Below are 23,689 nucleotides of genomic sequence, written 5' to 3'. Positions count from 1 at the left end.
ACCAGTACGAGCCTTCAACCGGTGTCGCTACTGTCGGACCTGAAGGAGAAATTCTCTCAAATCAAACATTTGACGGAGACATTCGCTGAACTAAATGCGACCACTAACGAGAAATGGAGCGACCAGCCCAAACCACACTAGCAACCACCACCACCAGGAGCACTACATGGGCCCCATCCCACAAGGACCCCGACTAGGCCGGATCCGCCACTAGTGCCGCTACATAGTAGCACGTGATCCCCGCCCAGCATGGGAAGCAACGAAGGTTGGGCTGCGCCACATCGGGGGATTTCAGGTATACCGCAAAGCATTTTTTTAATACACAATGAACACTTTTTAAATACCCAATGAAGATTTTTAATACACCATGAAAAGTACACACCAAAGATTTCATATTGCACTATCAATTTTTTAAATACACGGTGAGCATCTTTGTAATACACATTAAACATTTTTAAATACTCAACAAACATTTGCCAATAGATGATGAACACTTTCTGAAAAATACGATGAACATTAATACACTGTGAACGCTTTTGAAATACATGACGAACCATTTCTCAATACATGATGGAAAAATAATAACAAACAAGAGAAAAAACAAAACAAAAAAAGGAAAACATAAATATGAAAAATTAAAATGAATAAAATGAAAAAATAAGATTAAACCAAAGAAAAAACAAATAGGAATGAAGACGCGGAAAAGAAAAGAAATAAAAAGCAAATAGAGGAAAACATTAACGGATGAATACTGAACCATATAACCTACTTAAAAACCGGCTTCCGGAAGAAACAACATCAAAGAAGAAAAATAACAATCTTATGGTGATCTACACTCCATCGTCGAGTGGTAGCCGGGCCTGGTAACCCTACTTGAACTGATGGTTTCAGGCGGTTGTACTGATGGTTTTTATCTCGTCGAACTGATCGTCTTTTCGTCGGAATGAGGCGTGTAATATATCGTTGGAAAACTCTTGATATCTACATTAAAAATATATAGGAAGTTTTTGCAAAATCATCACGGTTTAAGAGCAGTTTTGAAAAAACTGTTTTTTAAACCGAAAACGTGAATCGTATTTTGGACTCAATTTTCAAACGATTTGTCAGAATTGAGCAAATAAGATGGCGTTGGAAAGCTGGTAAAAATCCGCATCTTTCATATGTCTACTGTTTTTTCAAATTATATATGATTTAAAAGTAATTTGAAAAAGGGTAAAATTCTGGGCGAAACATATTTTCACTTTTTTGCAAGCGGGTTGTCAGATTGACGCAAATAATACGGCGTTGGAAAGCTATGGAAAATGCGCAACTTTTTCGTATAGAAATATTTTTCTAATTCCTTATGGTTTAAAAACGAATTCGAATACGGTCAAATTTGATATTGAACGTGATTTTTTAAAAAGTTTGTCAAAATGGGGCAAATAATATAGCGTTGGATAGGTATCAAAAATCCGAAACTTAGTCATGTTGAAAGTTTTCTCTACTTCGCAACCGTTTAAGAGTAATTTTGAATAAAGTGAAATCCATTGTGTTGTTTTTTCGTGTCTAAAAAACAGAGTAGTTGTACTGATGTATGTATGTGTTTGTACTGAGGTATTTTTGACAGTAGTTTTGAATGGTTCCAAAAAAAGAGTACTTGAACGGATGCCCGTATGGTTTTGTACTGAGCGTGTTTTTCACATACTAGACTTTACTCTGTTTTTGCGGTATCGTTTTCCTTATAACTTTTCAACGGTTTACGATATTATCCTCCCCGAACTTGCATGGTTTTATATCGTTGAAGTGAATGACATTTTATTTAAAGAAAAATATTATGTGTCAACTCTAACATTGTCAACGTTGTTCTGGACTTCTTTCATCCCACGACTTGAACGTTACCATTTGAATTTCTTTTGGTTTTCTTTGTGTTTCAGCTTTTCCTAAAACTTATCTAGGACGTCGTGTTGAACTTACAACTTTTTAAATTGTGAACTTATTGTGTTTTTACAATTCCAAAGCTAGCAAGTAGTAGGAGATTCACCCAACAAAGGGGCTAATTACATGGAGCAGCCGAAGTAATACCACAGTCTGATCGATAGCTAGCAGCAATAGCAGCGATCACCAATACACATACACATGAACTAATAACAAACTTGCACACGACCTGACAAACAAGAAAATACATTAACCAACAAAAAGAACACAATACACATGAACTGATAATCCCCACGGCTAATGGCAGAGCTTTGTTGCATCTAGGTTCATCCGTTTATTGTAAGTAGAACTTATCAGTTTTATTAATTCGGGCTGATGTTTAAATGCTCATCATTTTGGCCCACATCAGAATACTCATAACACAACAATATTTGCTAAAGGTCCTGCAAATACATAGTTACAGAACCAATTCTTTGTCCAATGACAACGCAAGAGTCACAACCATTATCACAAACAACACTAGCTCGACCGCCTGGCATGTGTGTGCGGCAAGGGGAGGAGATACTCTGATGCTAGATGTGTAGAGACAACAAGCTCACACATAGAAGACAATGGACGACTCACGCATGAGGCCTCGAACTGCTCCCTGTTGCCACCGATGGCTATGGATCATGCAAAATCCTGACCAAAAGATCACATTTATTTTCACGAAACTAATCTCTTGAACTTGCTCCACGATAAGCTTCAAACCTCCTACAAGAATAGTCATTATTTGAAGTCCACATGAATACCTACAAGCAATGATCACAAACATTTACGGAACATTCTTTTAAAGTGGTATGCAGCAATAATTAGAGCCAAAAAATACGGTGAAACTACGGTATCTACATCAAATATCATCTAGATTCTAGCAACAACCGTTTTGCATGATCATTGGCATTTGGAATAGCATCCAACAACTATCAGAGTTCCATAAGACCGCATTTGTACTTACTATGCGATGTACTTGTGCTGCCCAAAAACATACACAGAAGCACAAAATAAAAAATTTAATACATTGGTGCTCACAGGAATAGTCACAAACACCTAAAGAGAGTGTTCTTTTCACATCTTCCCAACTACTCAGTTAGCAGAATACCACATCTATGCATTTTAATAGCAGGAGCAAAGAAAGAGAGAGAGATTGCTGTGAGAAAGTGCCATTGACGCACACAAAGGACTACCATCAGCGCTCACATGGGATCGAGGCACAGGAGCAAGAAGTGACAGCTTGCCAAAGTGTGAGGAGGGGCTCGTCCGGTGGCGTATCAAGGAGAGATTGCGGTAGCACGGTGAGACCGTGATGCGGGCACCCTAAACTGATGTGAATTTTGATGCCAAACTGCTGTGCAATCATGCAATGAGTGAGCTACCATATAATATAAAGTCAGTCTCTCTCTAACACACATCAAAATATTTTTTACGGTTGTTCTGTATGAACTAATGACAAAATACATATTGAACTGATAATAATATATTATTATTTTTTGATAGGAAACATGTTCTTCTCCACATGAACTGATACTCTAACACACAGAGAATTGTTTCCATGCTTTTCTAAGAACCGAGGATAAAATATAGGGCCGGACAATGGGGGATTAAAGTTTGTAGCAGTAGTGCTCATGGCAATATAGGGATCTCCCAGGACATGCCCTCGTGTATAAAAAAGCTAGTGGTTTAAATTCAAAACGTGGACAACGCCACCAAGCATTTCATTAGTATATATTCTCACCTTATCCTCTAGTGCCTATTTTGTGTTATATGAAGATGGAAAACATAAAGACAGTTGTACTTACGATTTGGAATTAGATGTACTGAATAGCATACAGAAGATGGACTGAAAAAATTGAACTAGCACAACCATTCTGCCTTTTGACAATCTTTTGAACTAGCTCTACGACAATTTTTTGAACTTACGTATGTAGAAGAAGTGAACTTTTCGACACATATCTTTCGTTTGTAACCATACCCAACTCACACCCTCCTTGATATTGTGTTGAACTACTGTTGCATATTTTTTTATGCGGTGAACTTTTTTATTAAAAAAATACTGACTACTGTTTTCTAATTTAGAACAATACTTCACTGTTTTTTTGTATGAATTGTTTTGTATAATGCAAATTTGAACTATTGTTTTCTTTTCATTAACCAATTACATCAGACTATTTTAGAGAATGTACTTCTTGGCAGCGACACAATGAACCTCCAGGAAAATAAGAATTCAGATTGACTTCTAATCATTATCAAGCTACAAAAGTTAGAACTGAAGATGCATTCCTAGAAGCACAATAAGAGAGGAGATAAAACAGATTGGTTTGAACACTCAACTACAAAACTAAAGCTTAATCATTTTCAGAATCATTATAAAAAGAAAATTTGGTTCTCAATACATGGATATGAGTGTTGAGTGTACATGTTCAACAAAGGTAACGATGGCAAGATCCTACAGGGAACAAAATGCATCTGTGAACAAAGTGAACTTATTAGCAATAAAATAGATAAACTTGTATGCGTCCAGAAACTGAACTGAGTTTAACATGAAATGACAATTGATCCGAGTTGGTCACTGGAATAATAACATGAAATGGAACGAACTTTGTTAAGCAGGGTGCAGGGAATCACAACTCTTTCAGGAACAAATTGCTACCGACCAAAATAAAACTGAACATGTATCGGGAGAGATCTCACTGAACTGATGGGCTCTGAAATGTAGATGGCAAGGTGCACCCGGCCGCTCTTCTGTGAGGGAGGTTTTCATTATCACCGTCATCCTTGTCATACCGAGCAGGAGAGGTGTTGGTCATCTGGTCTGACCGCATTGAGTTGTGAGGCTTTTACTCTTTTTGGCACGTCACCTTAAGTGAAAACTACAATTGGAAAGGTTGAGCATCAAGTGGTAATTAAGGAAGGCTACCAAACTAATGAAAGTAGCATTTTTAACATGACCGGTAGTTGTAGGTATTCGTTCATTGCTTTTGTCATCCCGTATGGTGTCAACAAGGATGCGGTAGCTCCCGTCCTCGATGGACGCCCAGTTATCCTCGAAGAGCTTGAGGAGGCGCTTCAGGACTGGCCAAACCTCCTTATTGGGAAAGCCGAGAGGCTTCATGGCCACTAGCACTTTCTAGTAGCATTAGCATTGTTGGAAACCACGGCCCCTGATGAAGTGGTTCAGGGATCACTCCCAGTCAGTCCCACTGCTACTTGTGCTGCAGAGAACATGAATAAAAAGCAGATGGTGACTCATCGATTTTTCTTTACGATATATCTAAACTTTACCGAATTTTGAAACTTGCACTGACGATTTTTTAGGTGATATATCTAAACTTTACAGAATTTTGAAGAAACTCGCGCAGATCATTACTTATTTAGGTGATATATCTAAACTTACAGAATTTTGAAACTTGCACTGATGATTTTTCTGCACACGCACAAACTATTCTGTGATTTTTCATGGACTGACGATAGATTACACACCGAACTAATATTAAGTCTGGTACAGAAATTCTCTATTCATGAACTGACAATATTTATTCTATGTGGACTGAAGAAAAGAGAACAAAACTACACACGTAACTGATGATAGAATACAGACTGAAGATGTCGGGATGATCTCGTGAACCTGCTACCCATACTCCTGTGGACTTACGGCTCCGGTGAAGTGGAGCTGATGTAGGAGGGGATCACGAGCAATGGCAGGATGGTAGGGGATGGAGCTCGTGGGGAAGAGGATCGGTGTCGCGGCGGCGGGGGAAGGGGTCGTTGGCGTGTAGGGGATCCGGGGCCGGTGTCATGCTGGATGTCCATGGCCGGTCGGTCGGTTGGCTTGCTGGGCGATGGCCGTGGCGGGATGAGGGGGCGGCAGCCGCGACGGGAGGTGGGCGAGTGCCGTTCTATTCGAGCCACAAGCTTCTTTTCTAACTTTGTTAGAACCACGAACCTCCAAACATTTTTTGAACCATGAACTTTAACTCATTTATTTTTTACATGCCACTCTTGTATGCGAGAACCAAGTGAAGCCCCACTCTGTTCGTGTTTTGAACTGCATGGGTGCTTGATCTGCTTGGGGCTTAGGACGAACAAGTGTTTTCACATATGGAATTTCTGAACTTAAGCTACACCAATCTTTTGAATTTACCCATGTAGACGAACACTATTTGTTCTATTCAGTTCACACAAACTACAAAGCATGGAGTTCATCGAGTGTCAGCTATCAGTTAACAGAAACTACAGAGCATGGAGAGAGTCGTACCTATCAGTCCGGCGAGCGGGAAGGGAGGCGGCGGCGCACTGGGAGGGAGGCTCGGGAGGAGCTAGTGGCCTGCGTTTTTCTATCTTTTTGTTTTCGGGCTTTTCGGGATGGACTGCTTTTCTCTTTTACCGGTTCAGAAAAAATGCATCGCGCACTCTATATAGGGCCGGGGGTAACAAAATCAGATGTGGTGACCCGCGACCCATGCTACAGATGTATAGATGATCAGGCGCCAGCCCAGTCCTGGAATCCCGAAATCACTCATTAAGGGTCTGTTAGGTAATCACCTAGGGAAGCTCCTATTTGCCGCCTTCTGCGACAAATAGTTGGAGCGACGCACACAATGTCTCCATTGGGCCTGCCCATCACTAAACTACGCGCACATCACTAAAAAAAGCTGTTAAAGTAGAGGGGTCGCGAGTATCCGAGCTCGTGACCTCGGGTTCGAGGTGATAGCAGTACGCCACTAGACCAGACGGGTGTAATTATGGTATATAGCGCGAATATTATAAGAACTCAAAGCCGCATTCACATATGAAAGCACTTTCGGAAGAAATCAAAACATTTCCTGAAAAATGTGATTTTGTTTTTGGAAATAAAAATATTTTTAATACAGGAACATTTTTTGAAACAGAACTTTTTTTTAAATGGGAATATTTCTTAAAATTCCAAAACAACGTTGGAAACGCAAACATATTTTGAAACTACCGAACAAAATTTGAAAACACAATCATTTTTTGAAATTTTCGAACCATTTTTGAAACTGGAACATATTTTGAAACTCCTGAAAAAATGAAAACATGAACATTTTAAACTTTTGTGAACAATTTCTCTAAACTAGAACATTATTAGAAAAGTTGTGAAAAGATTGAACAAAAACATTTCGAACATTTTTTTGAAAAAAACAACATTTTTTGAAATTCCTGAACAATTTCTGAAAAATGTGGTGTTTTTGAATTCATGAACAATTTTTGAAAAAACTTGCATTTTTTAAAGTAAAGTTTTTCAAAAGCCAACTATTTTTTAAAATGTCTGAACAATTTTCTGAACATGAAATATCTGAAAAAGTAAAAACAAACTTGAAAATAAAAAATAAACTAAAGGAATAGAAAGAAGAAAAAGAAAAAAATGAAAAGAAACCATGAAAATGAAAAAGAGACAGGAAAACAGATTCAGAGAACCTTAGGTTCCCAAAACCACAAAACTCTAGAAGGTTCCTAAAACCGAAAACTCTATAAGGTTCCAAACCCGGAAACGCTGAAACAGGTTAATGGGCCGGCTGTGATCAGCGCTTGATCGCTTGCTCTGTGCAAAAGGTAGACAGTTGGATGCAGAATGCGTCAAATAAAATATATTCCGTCAAGCAACGCCAGCAAATGCGATCTTTTTGGCTGCGGCTATGTCTCGCTTCATGCGAGACAAATCGTTCACGCCCGTGAGCTACGTTGTAATAGGCAGCCCAGTAGCACTTAGTTTGTTCCTTGATTTCGTTTTTTTTCTACTTTTCTCTTTTCATTTTCAAAAAAGTAAATCCAAAATCCAAAAACAAATTAATTTGAGACGATGTTTGTGCAGTGTTAAGGAATTGTTGGAACAACTTTTAAAAAATGTTGATAGCATTTGGAAAAAAAAAGTTTCAAGACAGATTTGAAAACAAAATTAACACATATTCAAACACCAATGTTCTGAAACATGTGTTTGAAAAAAATGGTAACCATGCATTTGATAAATATTAAACAAGTATAAAAAACTTTTTCCGATTTAGATCAAAAAATTCAGCCTGTATGAAAAACATTAGACATCAAAACAAATGTATGAAAAAATGTTAACCATGTATTTACAAAATGTAAACTTTTATAAAAAATGTTCTTCATGTGTAAAACTAATAATATATCCATGCAACAAAGTAGACATCAAAACATATATATTAAATACATGTTGATCATGTACCTAGAAAATGTGAAACATGTATAAAGTACTATTCCTTATGTAAACAGAAAATGTAGAACTTTTTATCCATTAAAATAGATTAAAAAATACGTAGACAAAAAACCTCCTCATATATATGTATAAGATAAAAAAAGCGAAATAATAGATATAAAAAATTGTAAACATTTTCTTACTGGTGTATACAAAAGTACAATCTGAATGCAAAAAAAATGTGAATCATGTATTTCAAAATATTAAAAATGTTTATATTTATAAAAATATTTCTGATGTAAACAAAAAGTGTAGAATGTGTTTTAGAAAAGTTAACATCAAACTATATGGTTGAAAAAGATGGTCAACGTGTACATAAAAATGTCTAATGTATGTGGAACAATTTTCATCCATTCGAATAAAATTGTTTCTGTTCTATTCGAAAAGAGAGAGAAAATACTGATGAAACCAGAAAAAAAAACAATGAAAACAGAATAAAATCGAAAGAAAGGAATGCAAAAGAATGACAGAACAATGAAAACGTAAAAAATAAAAAAATAAAGAGACGAAGAAAATCCAGAAAGGAGTAATGAAGACCGAGAATAAAAGAATAAACTAAGAAAGAAAACAAAAAACAGTGAAAGCCAAGACAGAAGAAAAAAACAAAAGAAGAAGAAAAACCAATAAAAAAATATAAAGAAACAAAGAAAATGATGAAAAACAAAAAAAACATGAAACTGAAGAAAAACGATGATGAAAAAAACGACTATGTATAAAGACCCAAACAAACAAGAGCGAACACAGGAGCGACCGAACGACGCGCAAAAATGGACCAGCCCAAATACTTTAGCAAGGAGAAGAACCCTTCATGCGAGCGTAGTCTGGGACTTGGTATAAGTGAAATATAGATTTCACGGATCTTTTTCCAATCAGGCGATCTTTTTTCTTAGCGTCTATTTAGTAGCGCTTAATGTCCCATTTACAGTGCTATTCGTATGCAGCGCTCACACCTTTTTTTCGCCTCCTTTAAATGGACTGGCTCAAATAAGATTTTCCCTTACCGGCTTTGGAAATCTTCTCGAATGTGCCCACTTGTTTTGTTTGGCCTGTTTCTTTGGCTTTCTATGGCCGGTTTTTGTTTTTCTTATTGGGTTTTATGTTCGTTTTATTTCAAATTCATGTACTATTTTAAATTTTTGAACCTTGCCAAATTCAGAAACATCATCCAAATTCGCAAAAAAAAAAACCACAAAGTTCTTTCAAATAGGAGAAAATTTAAAAATTTCATGAACTTTTTCAAATTCATGATCACAATTTAAATTTTCTATTTAAAAAAATCAGTGAACTTTTATTCATACACTAGAACTTTTTTGAGATCTGAAACATTGTTTCAAACCCGCGATCTTGTTTCAATTTCATGACTTTTTCAAATTGATGCTGCTTTTTTCCGGGACAAATACCAGCAGCTACAGAAAAAAAATATGAATAAATAGCGACCGAGCAGAGACGAGCGAACGAGAGCAAGCGTGCTGGAAAGCTTTATTCGGCCGCGGCCCATACATCGCGCCCAGTAGCTGTGGGAGCTGACAGGTGCCTAACGTGCTTATTAGGAGTCACACCTTTTTTCTCTCAAAAAAGGAGCTCACATCTTTTTTCGCTTTGTTTTAGTGAGCCGGCTTATATAAGCTTCTCGCTTGCAACGATTTTGGGAAATTTCTGGATAGTACCCACCGTTTTCCTTTAGGGTTGGTTTCTTTGGTTTTCTCAGGTTGGGTTTTCGTTTTAATTGCGTTTTTCTTGTTTTCACTTTCAAATTTCTGAATTTTTAGTTTTTTTTGAAGTTTTCCTAATTCACAAACTTTATTAGAATTTGTGAACCTTTTTAAATCCATGAACCTTTTCAAAATCATGAACTTTTTCAAATACATGGACTTTTTAAAATTCATGAATATTATTTATATTTTCTATTTTCATTCAAATTCATTAAATTTCATTTAATCCATGAACTATTATTCAAATCCATGAGATTTTTTCAAATCCAAGAAATTTTTTCAAACCCACGTGCTTTTTTAGATTAAAAGAATGAGCAGTTTTTTTCCAAGACAAAGAGCAGCAGCTCAGGAACAAATCAGCAAAAAATAGCGATCGAGCAAATACGTTTTTTTGGTTTTACCGTGCAAATACGGTTTAATGAGAACGAAGGCGGTCGAAAGATTATTGGGCAGCGGCCCATGCATCACTCCCTGTGCACCGCGGGAGCCAACTGGTCCTTAAAGTGCTGACTTTTTTGGGGGGACGTTTAGTGCTACTAAATATATATTTTTCAAACCCGTGATCTTTTTTCAAATTCGTGAATTTTTCAAATTGACAAAAATGAGTAAACTTTTTCCCGAGACAAAGACCAGCAGCTACAGGAGAAAAAATCAACGACCGAGCAAAGACAAGCGAACGAGAGCGAGCATAGTTGTAAGGATTATTGGGCCGGCCGCCCATGCATCGCGCCTTGTGCACTACGGTGGCCAACAGGCACTTAAAGTGCTGATTAGGAGGTCACGCCTTCATCGCGCCTTGTGCACTACGGCCTATATTAGCTTCTCCCTTGCATTGATTTTCCCGTTTTGGGCTGGTTTCTTTGGTTTTCTCATGCCATTTTTTATATTTGCTCTTTTTTCCTTAATTTTTTTATGCTCGTTTCGTTCCAAATTTATGATTTTTTAATTTCATGATGTTTCCCAAATACACAAACTTCATTCAAATTTGTGAACTTTCTTAAAATGCGTGAGATTTTTTCAAATTCATTAACTTATTTCAAATTCATGAACTTTTTTGAAATACGTGGACTTTTCAAATTTCATGCCCTTTTACTTAAAATTCATAATTATTATTGAAACTTGCTATTTTATCAAATATGCAAACTTCTATTGAAATGTGTGGACTTTTTCCAAATCCGTGAACATTTTTCAAACCCGCAAAATTTTTGAAAATGAGAAAGTCGAGCAATTTTTTTCCTGAGACAAAGACCTACAGCTACAGAAAAAAAATCAGCGAAAAAATTAGAGGCGAGCAAAGACGAGTGAATGAGAGTGAACATGGTCGAAAGGTATATTAGGCGGCGGCCCATGCATCACGCCCTATGCGCCGCGGGCGCTAATGGGGGCTTAAAGCGCCGATTTTTTGGACAGTAAACGCTACTAAATAGAACTTTTTTCAAACCCGCGATCTTATTTAAATTAGTGATAATTTTCGAATTGACAAAAACGAGCAGTTTGTTCTTGAGACAAAGACCAACAAATACAGAAAAATAGCAGGATACTCGCTTGGAGAGGGTCACCGAGATGAATTTGTCAAAGACGAGCCCTCTTCAAACTATCTTCTTTGAACCTGGCATAACCCCTTTCCATTAAATGAATAATGAAAATACATGCGTTGAGTCCAACCAGAGTTGAAGGAAGCGCGAAAGTGAAAAGTGAGTTCAAAGCATCAATGGGAAACCACCACAACTGCTCGTTATCGAGACACTCACTATGGGACGAAAACCCGCCGACAGCAAAATTAGGACCCAAACACAAAAGGGAACGACATAAACTACTCACATACGAGCACACGCTTCCAACCGCTCACGCGGGAGCAAAGGCACAGATGACGAAAGGGACTTGGACTCAATGAAAGCAAACCACCGAAACAGGGAGTAGTCAATCAGTTTGTCGCAACATCATCAATTGTAGCGCAGATCCTCATCATGTTGGAGGCATTCTCCCGCAGCATCTTCGCACCGCTCTCTCTAGCTCCGCGGTCGTCCCCATTCAGCAGACTTGCCCAATAGTTAAGCAAAACACAAGAGGAAAACACCACTTCAAAAGGTGACCTAGGAATCTTGAATTCATAGGTAGCACGGTTACGGCAATTCCAAATAGCCCAACATATCGCCGCTGGACCAAAGGTATGGAACCTAGCTCCATCAGGAAGAAAGACATAGCACCAGGAATAGTACTGCCACAAGTTGTTCGGACAAGTATATGTCCCAAGAACCGAACCAACGATACACCAAACCACCCTAGAAATGGGGCACAAGAAAACCATATATTGAGCAGTCTCTCTCTCATCAAAGAAGGAGCACTTGGGATTGCTAGCCCAATTTCTTCTTTTCATAACATCTCTGGTCAACACAGCATCTTGAATTGGTCAAGCAAGAGCCACATGATCGTCCGTAGAAGTAGTGGAGGCAGAATAGTTATTAACAAGTTGCCGATTTGTGTCATATAGTCGCGCGAGGAGCTCCCGATACATCGTCATCTGTTCGATTTTTGAAACATTTGTTGATGTTTGTAAATCACTAAATCATAAGTATGTTTCCCCATTATGCACCCGTGTATTCCTTCAAGTTCAGATACTGAGAGGAGATGGATGGCTCTCTCCTATATTATGTTTTGTATGTATGGTGCACTTGATTTGGTTAACATATTGCGTTTGTATGTTAACAATTGTCATGTGTGTTTGTTTTTCTTCCGGAACTCAGTATCGGATGATTTTTTAGTATATCAGACTAAGTTAATATTGTTTTCACTCACGACAATTTCAGAAGTTTCTAGGCACATAACAGGTTGCAGCTCTTGATGCTACTTCTGACGGGATACACCAATATTGCAAGTTCAGGTTTCAGCCTACTCTTCTGAAGATGACATCTCTCCTGCACGCCAAATCCATCCATCGGTTAATACTTAGTACACTGGAAGACCCAACTTGTGATATGTATATTGGGCTGAATGTTTGTACTGCTCTCATTTACACATGTCTACATCCAACCTTGTAGTTCTAACACTTTTGTGATGGAAACAACCTTTAGGGCATCTCTAATGCACATCACCAAAATGCCCACAAATGTCCGTAACGAGTTGTTCTAGCACGTTTTGGCAATAAAACACGGATCACAGAACGGGGTCTAACCGGTCTGAACACCTGAAATCCCACAAGGGGGGGGGGAAGCTCTACCGGCTGGCCGACCTCCCGCCTACCCCGCAAACCCTATATGCACACCTCCCCCTCTCCCACACCTCCATCAATGGCTACACACCACCGCACCTCCAGCCTCCACGATGGGCAAGATCACTAATGCCAAGAAGATCCATGCGTGGTGGCTACTTGGTGGCAACCAGCTCGACCAATCATTGTCGCGACAGGACACCAGATCCATGGGGATCTGGATCCAGTTCACACCGTTGTCGATGGTTCCCAGGGCATGTTGTCATCCACGACTCCATGCACTATGAAGGTGAAGCCGATCTCCTCAGACAATGAGGAGCAGAAGCCATCCCTACTCACTGTAGTGGCCCGATCATGCAGCGAATTCGAACAACATATGTAGGAGGCACTGCACTGGTCGTTGATCGAATAGGGTCCAACGCACCCCCACGCAACCATGATGTCCAAATCATACGCCACATAAAGGATAAGATGTCATGCCCTCCGACGCGGCGGTTGAGCATGTCCACATCATATACCTTCTCCTCGACGGGTTCGTGTTAGGTGCATATCCCTACCAAGTCAAATGTTTCATCATAAGATATGCATGTGTTTTTGCAATCATCATGAATGGTTAGATATAGGCATGTGTTTGCAATGACCATGGATGTGTTTGAAAATTTACCTGGTTGGTGCTCCCGTTGGAGGGAAATCCGGCAGACCTCGGTGTAGGGGGTCCCGATCTGTGGATCTTGGATCGATGGTAACAGGAAGATGGGAGTCGATGTTTACCCAGGTTTGGGCCCTCTTGATGGAGGTAAAACCCTATGTCCCGCTCTTATTAATATTGATGATGATGTATCGAGTACGGAGTTGATCTACCTCAAGATCATAAGTTGTGGTCTAAACCCTAGGGGTATGATGATGAATGTCAGAATGATCTATCAACTAGCCTGGCCTCGACTTCTATAATGTACCGGAGGCCTAGTATAACAAGAGTCCTAGTCGGCTACTGTTGGGGATATAACTACTAAGTATAAACCGCCCAGGAGGGGCTGGGTTATACTCATAATGAGATATTCATATTGAAGCCCACGAAGACAAGGAGTATGGCGCTTGACGAAGGAGATCTAGCAAGAAGGCCCAAGGCCCAGAGGCGGATTAAGGCCCGTAGATGTAAACTGACATATGATGTATGACTTGTATGATAAGCTAGGAAAGGGTAGAAACCGAGTCGGACATGTTTATGAGCCGGCCGGGATTCTGTAAACCGCCGGGTGTCAACCTGTGTATATAAAGGGATGACCCGGCGGCGCTTTAGGGACAAGAAACAACAGATCGAGAGCTAGGCAAAGCGTATTCGCTCCCTAGTCATGGAAACCCTAGCAATACCACCTCAACTGGATTAGGCCTTTACCTTCACCGCAAGGGGCCGAACCAGTATAAACTCCTTGCGTCCTTTGTCCCGCTTTAACCCCTTTAAGCTAACTACATTGCAATGGCTCCACGACTAAGTCCTCACACTAGGTCATCTGCCGTGACAAAACCACGACAGTTGGCGCCCACCGTGGGGCTATCACACGATGGTTTCAAGTTCTTAGAGGGCAGCTTCAAAGGGCTCAAGGGATACGCTGTGGGCCGGATGACCAAGAGTCGTCGCGGCAAGCTCTACATCGACGATGCAGGCTGGGGCCCCGAGGCCAGCTCAATCGAGTACGGGTACCGGGTCCCCTTCGGCGGAATTCACGTCTTCATTGGCAAGATCGGCGAACCGGGCCCTGAACCGGACATCTGCACCGACATCGTCGAAACGGCTCAGCGTGCGAGATCCGCCCGGGTTCAGCCTGCCATGAAGCGTGCCTTCGTGGGAGTCATCCACGGAGCGGAATCTGAGGATAGATCGGCATCTGGTGATGAAACCGTCGTTTACTCCGATGATGAGTCATCTACCAGAGAGACTGAGTCGTTGTACCAACTGCAAGACGGCCGGCTTGGGGGCTGTTCCGGTAGCGACAGTATTCTCCGCCGAGCCGGGTTGCGATCTTCATGGCCGGTACACAACCAGTGCAGCACTTTTCGACTGCAGCAGCGGTGATCTCCGGGTCAGCAGCGACGACAACAGCCCGGGCAGGAGGCCCTGTGCGACCGCCGGCTCAGGTTTTGTCCGACTTATTTGACACTCTGGCAACGCTGCTGGCGGCAGAGGTTAACCCGGCGAATCAGGATCAGCATAACGCGGAAGTTGCGAAGGTGAAGGATCAGATAACTCAAGCCAAGGCAGACCTGGCAGCTGAGGACACCAGGATGGCTGCAGAGCGGGCCCAGTTGGATGCACAGGCTTATCGGTTCATGTTAGATCAGAACGCTTCAAATGATGTCCTGAGGAGAAGGTACCGGTCTCACCTGCCTCCGGTTTATGAAGCAAGGAATCTCTTTAACACACCAGGAGCAGGAACCAGTAACTAGCCAGTGGTAAACCGGGTGGAAACACCTGGAATGGGGACGCCGGTTCAGCCGCGCACGATGGATCCGCCCCGTCAGAACAATATCCCGTCGCAACACATACCAACGCCTCCGGGTCATTACTCTAACCCTTTGGATAACATAGTCGCCGTAGCTTCACGATTGGCGGCTCTCCCAGTCGAAGGCGAGTCCCCAGTAGCGGTTGAGACACGACGGGCTAGAGAGCTCCTTCAGTCAGCTTGGACTCAGCAGCAGGCTTATTCGTACAGCCGCGAGAGGATTCATTCCACCCCCCCGCCCAAGCCGGAGTTACAGCAGGCATATTGATGAACCGGCTGTGTCAAGCAGTGCGCGGAACCGTAATCCGCCTCGTGGGCATAACCCGGCGGGCGGTGGTGCTAATGCTCAGAACGTGGTGGGTCACGGTAGAGCACGTCGAGAGGCCGAGCTAGCAGCGCAGTACGCGGCCCGTCAGCTCACTCCGGTTCGTCCTACAACTTCGGTGGAACCAGGTGTTGCTTTCAGTTCTTTGGGGGTGCCGTGTCTTGATACGTCCATTTTGCATCATGCTTTTATATCAATATTTATTGCATTATGGGCTGTTATTACACATTATGTCACAATACTTATGCCTATTCTCTCTTATTTTACAAGGTTTACATAAGGAGGGAGAATGCCGGCAGCTGGAATTCTGGGCTGGAAAAGGAGCAAATATTAGAGACCTATTCTCCACAACTCCAAAAGTCCTGAAACTCCACGAAAGTTATTTTTGAAAATAATAAAAAATACTGAGCGGAAGAAATACCTAAGGGGGCCCACACCCTGGCCACGAGGGTGGGGGGTGCGCCCCTGCCTCGTGGGCCCCCTGTTGGCCCTCCGGTGCCCATCTTCTGCTATATGAAGTCTTTCGTCCGAAGAAAAATCATAAGCAAGCTTTCGGGACGAGACTCCGCCGCCACGAGGCGGAACCTTGGCGGAACCAATCTAGGGCTCCGGCAGAGCTGTTCTGCTGGGGACACTTCCCTCCGGGAGGGGGAAATCATCACCATCGTCATCACCAACGCTCCTCTCATTGGGAGAGGGCAATCTCCATCAACATCTTCACCAGCACCATCTCCTCTCAAACCCTAGTTCATCTCTTGTATCCAATTCTTGTCTCTAAGTCTGGGATTGGTACCTGTAGGTTGCTAGTAGTGTTGATTACTCCTTGTAGTTGATGCTAGTTGGTTTATTTGGTGGAAGATCATATGTTCAGATCCTATATGCATATTAATACTCCTCTGAATATGAACATGAATATGCTTTGTGAGTTGTTACGTTTGTTCCTGAGGACATGGGAGAAGTCTTGCTATTAGTAGTCATGTGAATTTGGTATTCGCTTGATATTTTGATGAGATGTATGTTGTCTCTCCTCTAGTGGTGTTATGTGAACGTCGACTACATGACACTTCACCATTATTTGGGCCTAGAGGAAGGCATTGGGAAGTAATAAGTAGATGATGGGTTGCTAGAGTGACAGAAGCTTAAACCCTAGTTTATGCGTTGCTTCGTAAGGGGCTGATTTGGATCCACATGTTTCATGCTATGGTTAGGTTTACCTTAATACTTCTTTTGTAGTTGCGGATGCTTGCAATAGGGGTTAATCATAAGTGGGATGCTTGTTCAAGTAAGGACAGCACCCAAGCACCGGTCCACCCACATATCAAATTATCAAAGTACCGAACGCGAATCATATGAACGTGATGAAAACTAGCTTGACGATAATTCCCATGTGTCCTCGGGAGCGCTTTTCTCTATATAAGAGTTTGTCCAGGCTTGTCCCTTTATACAAAAAGGATTGGGCCACCTTGCTGCACTTTATTTACTTTTGTTACTTGTTGCTCGTTACAAATTATCCTATCACAAAACTATATGTTACCTATAATTTCAGTGCTTGCAGAGAATACCTTGCTGAAAACTGCTTATCATTTCCTTCTGCTCCTCGTTGGGTATGACACTCTTACTTATCGAAAGGACTACGATCGATCCCTTATACTTGTGGGTCATCAAGACTCTTTTCTGGCGCTGTTGCCGGGGAGTGAAGCGCCTTTGGTAGGTGGAATTTGGTAAGGAAAAATTTGTATAGTGTGCTGAAATTTACTGTCACTTGTTACTATGGAAAGTAATCCTCTGAGGGGCTTGTTCGGGGTATCTTCACCCCGACCAGTAGAGCAAAGAGTTGCTCCTGAACCTACTGAACCTACTGAAAATGAAAATGTCGACTTTGAAATTCCTTCGGGTATGTTAGAAAAACTGCTAGCTAATCCTTTTGCAGGAGACGGAACAATGCATCCTGATGAGCACCTAATCTATGTGGATGAAGTTTGTGGATTATTTAAGCTTGCAGGTATACCCGATGATGTTTTTAAGAAGAAGGTCTTCCCTTTATCTTTGAAGGGAGATGCTTTGATATGGTATAGGCTATGTGATTATATAGGATCATGGAACTACAAACAATTGAAATTGGAATTTCATCAGAAGTTTTATCCTATGCATCTTGTTCATCGTGATCGCAATTATATATATAATTTCTGTCCTCGCGAAGGAGAAAGCATCGCTCAAGCTTGGGGGAGGCTTAAATCAATGTTATATTCATGCCCCAATCATGATCCCCCAAGAGAAATAATTATTCAAAAAATTTATGCTCGGCTTTTTGATAACAATCGCACCATGCTTGATACTTCTTGTGCTGGCTCTTTTATGGTGAAGACTATAGAATTCAAATGGGATTTATTGGAAAGAATTAAACGCAACTCTGAAGATTGGGATCTCGACGAAGGTAAGGAGTCAGGTATGACACTTAAGTTTGATTGTGTTAAATCTTTTATGGATACTGATGTTTTCCGTAAATTTAGCACTAAATATGGACTTGATTCTGAGATAGTAGCTTCTTTTTGTGAATCTTTTGCTACTCATGTTGATCTCCCTAAGGAGAAGTGGTTTAAATATCACCCTCCCATAGAAGTAAAAGTAGCTGCACCTATTAAAGTTGAAGAAAAGACTCTTACTTATAATGATCCTATTGTTCCTACTACTTATGTTGAGAAACCACCTTTCCCTGTTAGAATAAAGGATCATGCCAAAGCTTCAACTGTGGTTCGTAAAAGCAATATTAGAACCTATACACCTCCTGAGTAAGTTAAAGTTGAACCTAATATTGCTATTGTTAAAGATCTCTTGGCTGATAATATTGATGGGCATGTTATTTATTTCCGTGAAGAGACTGCTAGAGTTGCTAAACCTTGTGCTAAAGATAAACATAGACCTGTGGTAGGCATGCCTGTTATTTCTGTTAAAATAGGAGATCATTGTTATCATGGCTTATGTGACATGGGTGCTAGTGCCAGTGCAATACCTATTGACTTATACAAAGAAATTATGCATGATATTGCACCTACTGAGTTAGAAGATATTGATGTCACAATTAAACTTGCCAATAGAGATACTATTTCACCCATGGGCATTGTTAGAGATGTTGAAGTCTTGTGTGGGAAAACTAAATATCCTGCTGATTTTCTTGTTCTTGGTTCCCCACAAGATAGTTTTTGTCCCATTATATTTGGTAGACCCTTCTTGAACACTGTTAATGCTAAGATAGACTGCGAAAAGGATGTTGTTACTATTGGTTTGGGTGATATGTCTCATGAGTTTAATTTCTCTAAATTTCGTAGACAACACCGTGAAGAGGAATTGCCTAGTAAAGATGAAATTATTGGTCTTGCTTCTATTGCCGTACCTCCTAATGATCCTTTGGAACAATATTTTCTAGACCATGAAAATGATATGTTTATGAATGAAAGAAGGGAAATAGATGAAGTATTCTTTAAACAGGAACCCATCCTGAAACACAATTTTCCTGTTGAAATCCTAGGGGATCCTCCTCCACCCAAGGGTGATCCCGTGTTTGAGCTTAAACCGTTACCTGATACTCTTAAATATGCTTATCTTGATGAGAAAAAGATATATCCTGTTATTATTAGTGCTAACCTTTCAAAGCATGAAGAAGAGAGATTATTGAAAACTCTGAAGAAGCACTGCGCTGCTATTGGATATACTCTTGATGATCTTAAGGGCCTTAGTCCCACTCTATGTCAACACAAAATAAATTTAGAGAAGGATGCCAAACCAGTTCGTGATCACCAACGACGGCTGAATCCTAAGATGAAAGAAGTGGTAAGAAAGGAAATACTAAAGCTCCTTGAGGCAGGTATTATTTATCCCGTTGCTGATAGTCAGTGAGTAAGTCCTGTCCATTGTGTTCCTAAGAAAGGAGGTATTACCGTCGTTCCTAATGATAAAGATGAATTGATCCCACAAAGAATTATTACAGGTTATAGGATGGTAATTGATTTCCGCAAATTAAATAAGGCTACTAAAAAGGATCATTACCCTTACCTTTTATCGATCAAATGCTAGAAAGATTATCCAAACATACACATTTTTGCTTCCTAGATGGTTATTCTGGTTTCTCTCAAATACCTGTGTCAGCCAATGATCAATCTAAGACCACTTTCACTTGTCCTTTCGGTACTTTTGCTTATAGACGCATGCCTTTTGGTTTATGTAATGCACCTGCTACCTTTCAAAGATGCATGATGGCTATATTCTCTGACTTTTGTGAAAAGATATGTGAGGTTTTCATGGATGATTTCTCCATTTATGGATCCTCTTTTGATGATTGCTTGAGCAACCTTGATCGAGTTTTGCAGAGATGTGAAGAAACTAATCTTGTCTTGATTTGGGAGAAGTGCCACTTTATGGTTAATGAAGGTATTGTCTTGGGGCATAAAGTTTCTGAAAGAGGTATTGAAGTTGATAAAGCCAAGGTTGATGCTATTGAAAAGATGCCATGTCCCAAGGACATCAAAGGTATAAGAAGTTTCCTTGGTCACGCCGGTTTTTATAGGAGGTTCATTAAAGACTTCTCAAAAATCTCTCGGCCTCTAACTAATTTATTGCAAAAAGATATACCATTTGTCTTTGATGATGATTGTGTAGAAGCATTTGAAATAATTAAGAAAGCATTGATCTCTGCACCTATTGTTCAGCCACCTGATTGGAATTTACCTTTTGAAATTATGTGTGATGCCAGTGATTATGCTGTAGGTGCTGTTCTAGGGCAAAGAGTTGATAAGAAATTAAATGTTATTCAATATGCTAGTAAAACTCTAGACAATGCTTAGAGAAATTATGCTACAACTGAAAAAGAATTCCTAGCTGTTGTATTTGCGTGTGATAAGTCCAGGCCTTATATTGTTGATTCTAAAGTAACTATTCACACGGATCATGCTGCTATTAAATATCTTATGGAAAAGAAAGACGCTATACCTAGACTTATTAGATGGGTTCTCTTGCTACAAGAATTTGATTTGCATATTATTGATAGAAAGGGAGCTGAGAACCCCGTTGCAGACAACTTATCTAGGTTAGAAAATGTTCTTGATGACCCACTACCTATTGATGATAGCTTTCCTGATGAACAATTAAATGTCATAAATGCTTCTCGTACTACTCCATGGTATGCTGATTATTCTAATTACATCGTTGCTAAATTCATACCACCTAGTTTCACATACCAACAAAAGAAAAAGTTTTTCTATGATTTAAGACATTACTTCTGGGATGACCCACATCTTTATAAGGAAGGAGTAGATGGTGTTATTAGACGTTGTGTACCTGAGCATGAACAGGAAAAGATCCTACGCAAGTGTCACTCCGAGGCTTATGGAGGACACCACGCTAGAGACAGAACTGCACATGAGGTATTGCAATCCGGTTTTTATTGGCCTACTCTCTTCAAGGATGCCCGTAAGTTTGTCTTATCTTGTGATGAATTTCAAAGAATTGGTTATATTAGTAGACGTCAAGAAATGCCTATGAATTATTCACTTGTTATTGAACCATTTGATGTTTGGGGCTTTGATTATATGGGACCTTTCCCTGCCTCTAATGGATACACACATATTTTAGTTGCTGTTGATTACGTTACTAAGTGGGTAGAAGCTATTCCAACTAGTAGTGCTGATCATAACACTTCTATTAAAATGCTTAAAGAAGTTATTTTTCCGAGGTTTGGAGTCCCTAGATATTTAATGACTGATGGTGGTTCACATTTTATTCATGGTGCTTTCCGAAAAATGCTTGCTAAATATGATATTAATCATAGAATTGCATCTCCTTATCACCCACAGTCTAGTGGTCAAGTAGAATTGAGCAATAGAGAGCTCAAATTAATTTTGCAAAAGACTGTTAATAGACCTAGAAAGAATTGGTCCAAGAAACTTGATGATGCATTATAGGCCTATAGAACTGCATATAAAAATCCTATGGGTATGTCTCCGTATAAAATGGTTTATGGAAAAGCATGTCACTTACCTCTCGAACTAGAACATAAGGCTTATTGGGTTATTAAGGAGCTCAACTATGATTTCAAACTTGCCGGTGAGAAGAGGTTATTTGACATTAGCTCACTAGATGAATGGAGAACCCAAGCCTATGAGAATGCCAAATTGTTTAAAGAAAAAGTTAAAAGATGGCATGACAAAAGGATACAAAAGCGTGAGTTTAATGTAGGTGATTATGTATTATTATACAACTCTCGTTTAAGATTTTTTTGCAGGGAAACTTCTCTCTAAAAGGGAAGGTCCTTACGTTATCGAGGAGGTCTATCGTTCCGGTGCCATAAAAATCAACAACTTCGAAGGCACAAATCCGAAGATGGTGAACGGTCAAAGAATTAAACATTATATCTCAGGTAATCCTATAAATGTGGAAACCAATGTTATTGAAACCATAACACCGGAGGAATACATAAGGGACACTTTCCGGAACGTTTCAGACTCCGAAAAGGAATAGGTATGTGGTACGGTAAGTAAACTGACTCCAAAATAGTTCTAATGGCAATTTTTCTCCGTTTTGGAATATTTAGAAAAATAGAAAAATAAGAAGCAGTCCGGGAAGGACACGAGGCCTCCACGAGGGTGGAGGACGCGCCCTACCCTACTGGGCACGCCCCCTACCTCGTGGGAACCTCGTGTGCTCTCCGGACTCCGTTTTCTTGCACGATACGTATTCTGGTCGGTAAAAAATCATTATATAATCTCCCGAAGGTTTTGACCTTCGTATCACGCAAATATCTCCTGTCTTTGTTTCGAGCTGTCCTGCTGCAGATTAGAGCAACATGTCATCCCAGGATTTGGAAGGAGAAAGCTATGTGGCTGATTACCTTGCAGATCCTAAGGTCTATGGGGATGTGGAGCATTGTGGTTGGACTACGGAAGAAGAAGAGGACTATGAGCCCAAGAGAAAGGAGGAGACGAGCTCAGATGAAGATGAAGTCCCATTACCTCAACCTGGGGACATGCATGTGGAGTTCAAAAAGTCAAGCCTCCCTGATAGAGCAAAGAAATTTAAGATTGAGTTTATCCCTTTTCGCCTCTTGCAGGAAAACAAGCAGGAATTATGCAAAAAGATATTAAGCCTGGAGCAGGAGATTGATGACCTAAGGAATCAAAATTCTGTCCTCAAGCGCAAATTAAGGAAGAAGCCTACGCCGTCAACTAAACCATCATCTTCTTCACCAACAAAGAAGGAGAAATAATCACATGGGTATGTGCACTCCCCTTGGCAACTGCCAAGCTTGGGGGAGATGCCCCGGTATCGTATCATCACCACATCTCGTGTCTTTACCGTTTTTCTTAGTTCGATCCTTTTAGTAGTATCTTGATCTAGTAGAATAAAGTTTTGGTATGATCTAGTTTTGAGTTTTGCTTTATGATCTTTCTATGTAATCGAGTCCGTGAGCTATATAATAAAGATTAGTGTTGAGTCATGGGCTTGATTATTTTGCTATGATCTTGAGTGAATAAAAGAAAAGAAAAAAAGATTAAAAGAAGCAAAGAGATCATATTGATCTTATGGAGAGTAATGACTTCACATAGAAAGAGTATGATGATTAAAAGTTGTTGAGAGTTGACAAACATAGCTTTGGTCATCGTTGCAATTAATAGGAAGTAATAAAGAAAGAGAGGTTTCACATATAAATATACTATCTTGGACATCTTTTATGATTGTGAGCACTCATTAAAATATGACATGCTAAAG

At 40.2% G+C, this 23,689-nt stretch overlaps 1 long non-coding RNA gene across 1 annotated transcript; it reads right to left on the bottom strand.

Moving 5' to 3' along the window:
• Window positions 1-2,247: 2,247 nt before the first annotated feature.
• LOC109759838 (uncharacterized) lies at window positions 2,248-6,338 on the bottom strand. Its single transcript, XR_002232211.4, has 3 exons — window positions 6,206-6,338; window positions 4,647-5,162; window positions 2,248-2,705 (listed from the first exon to the last, which is right to left on the bottom strand). It is a non-coding gene; the product is annotated as an uncharacterized lncRNA (long non-coding RNA).
• Window positions 6,339-23,689: the final 17,351 nt, after the last annotated feature.

This window comes from Aegilops tauschii, chromosome 2 (genome assembly GCF_002575655.3).
Source record: "Aegilops tauschii subsp. strangulata cultivar AL8/78 chromosome 2, Aet v6.0, whole genome shotgun sequence".
Classification (NCBI taxonomy): domain Eukaryota; kingdom Viridiplantae; phylum Streptophyta; class Magnoliopsida; order Poales; family Poaceae; genus Aegilops; species Aegilops tauschii.
Note: the sequence above shows the minus strand (reverse complement) of the source record. Positions and strands in the feature narration are given on the sequence as shown.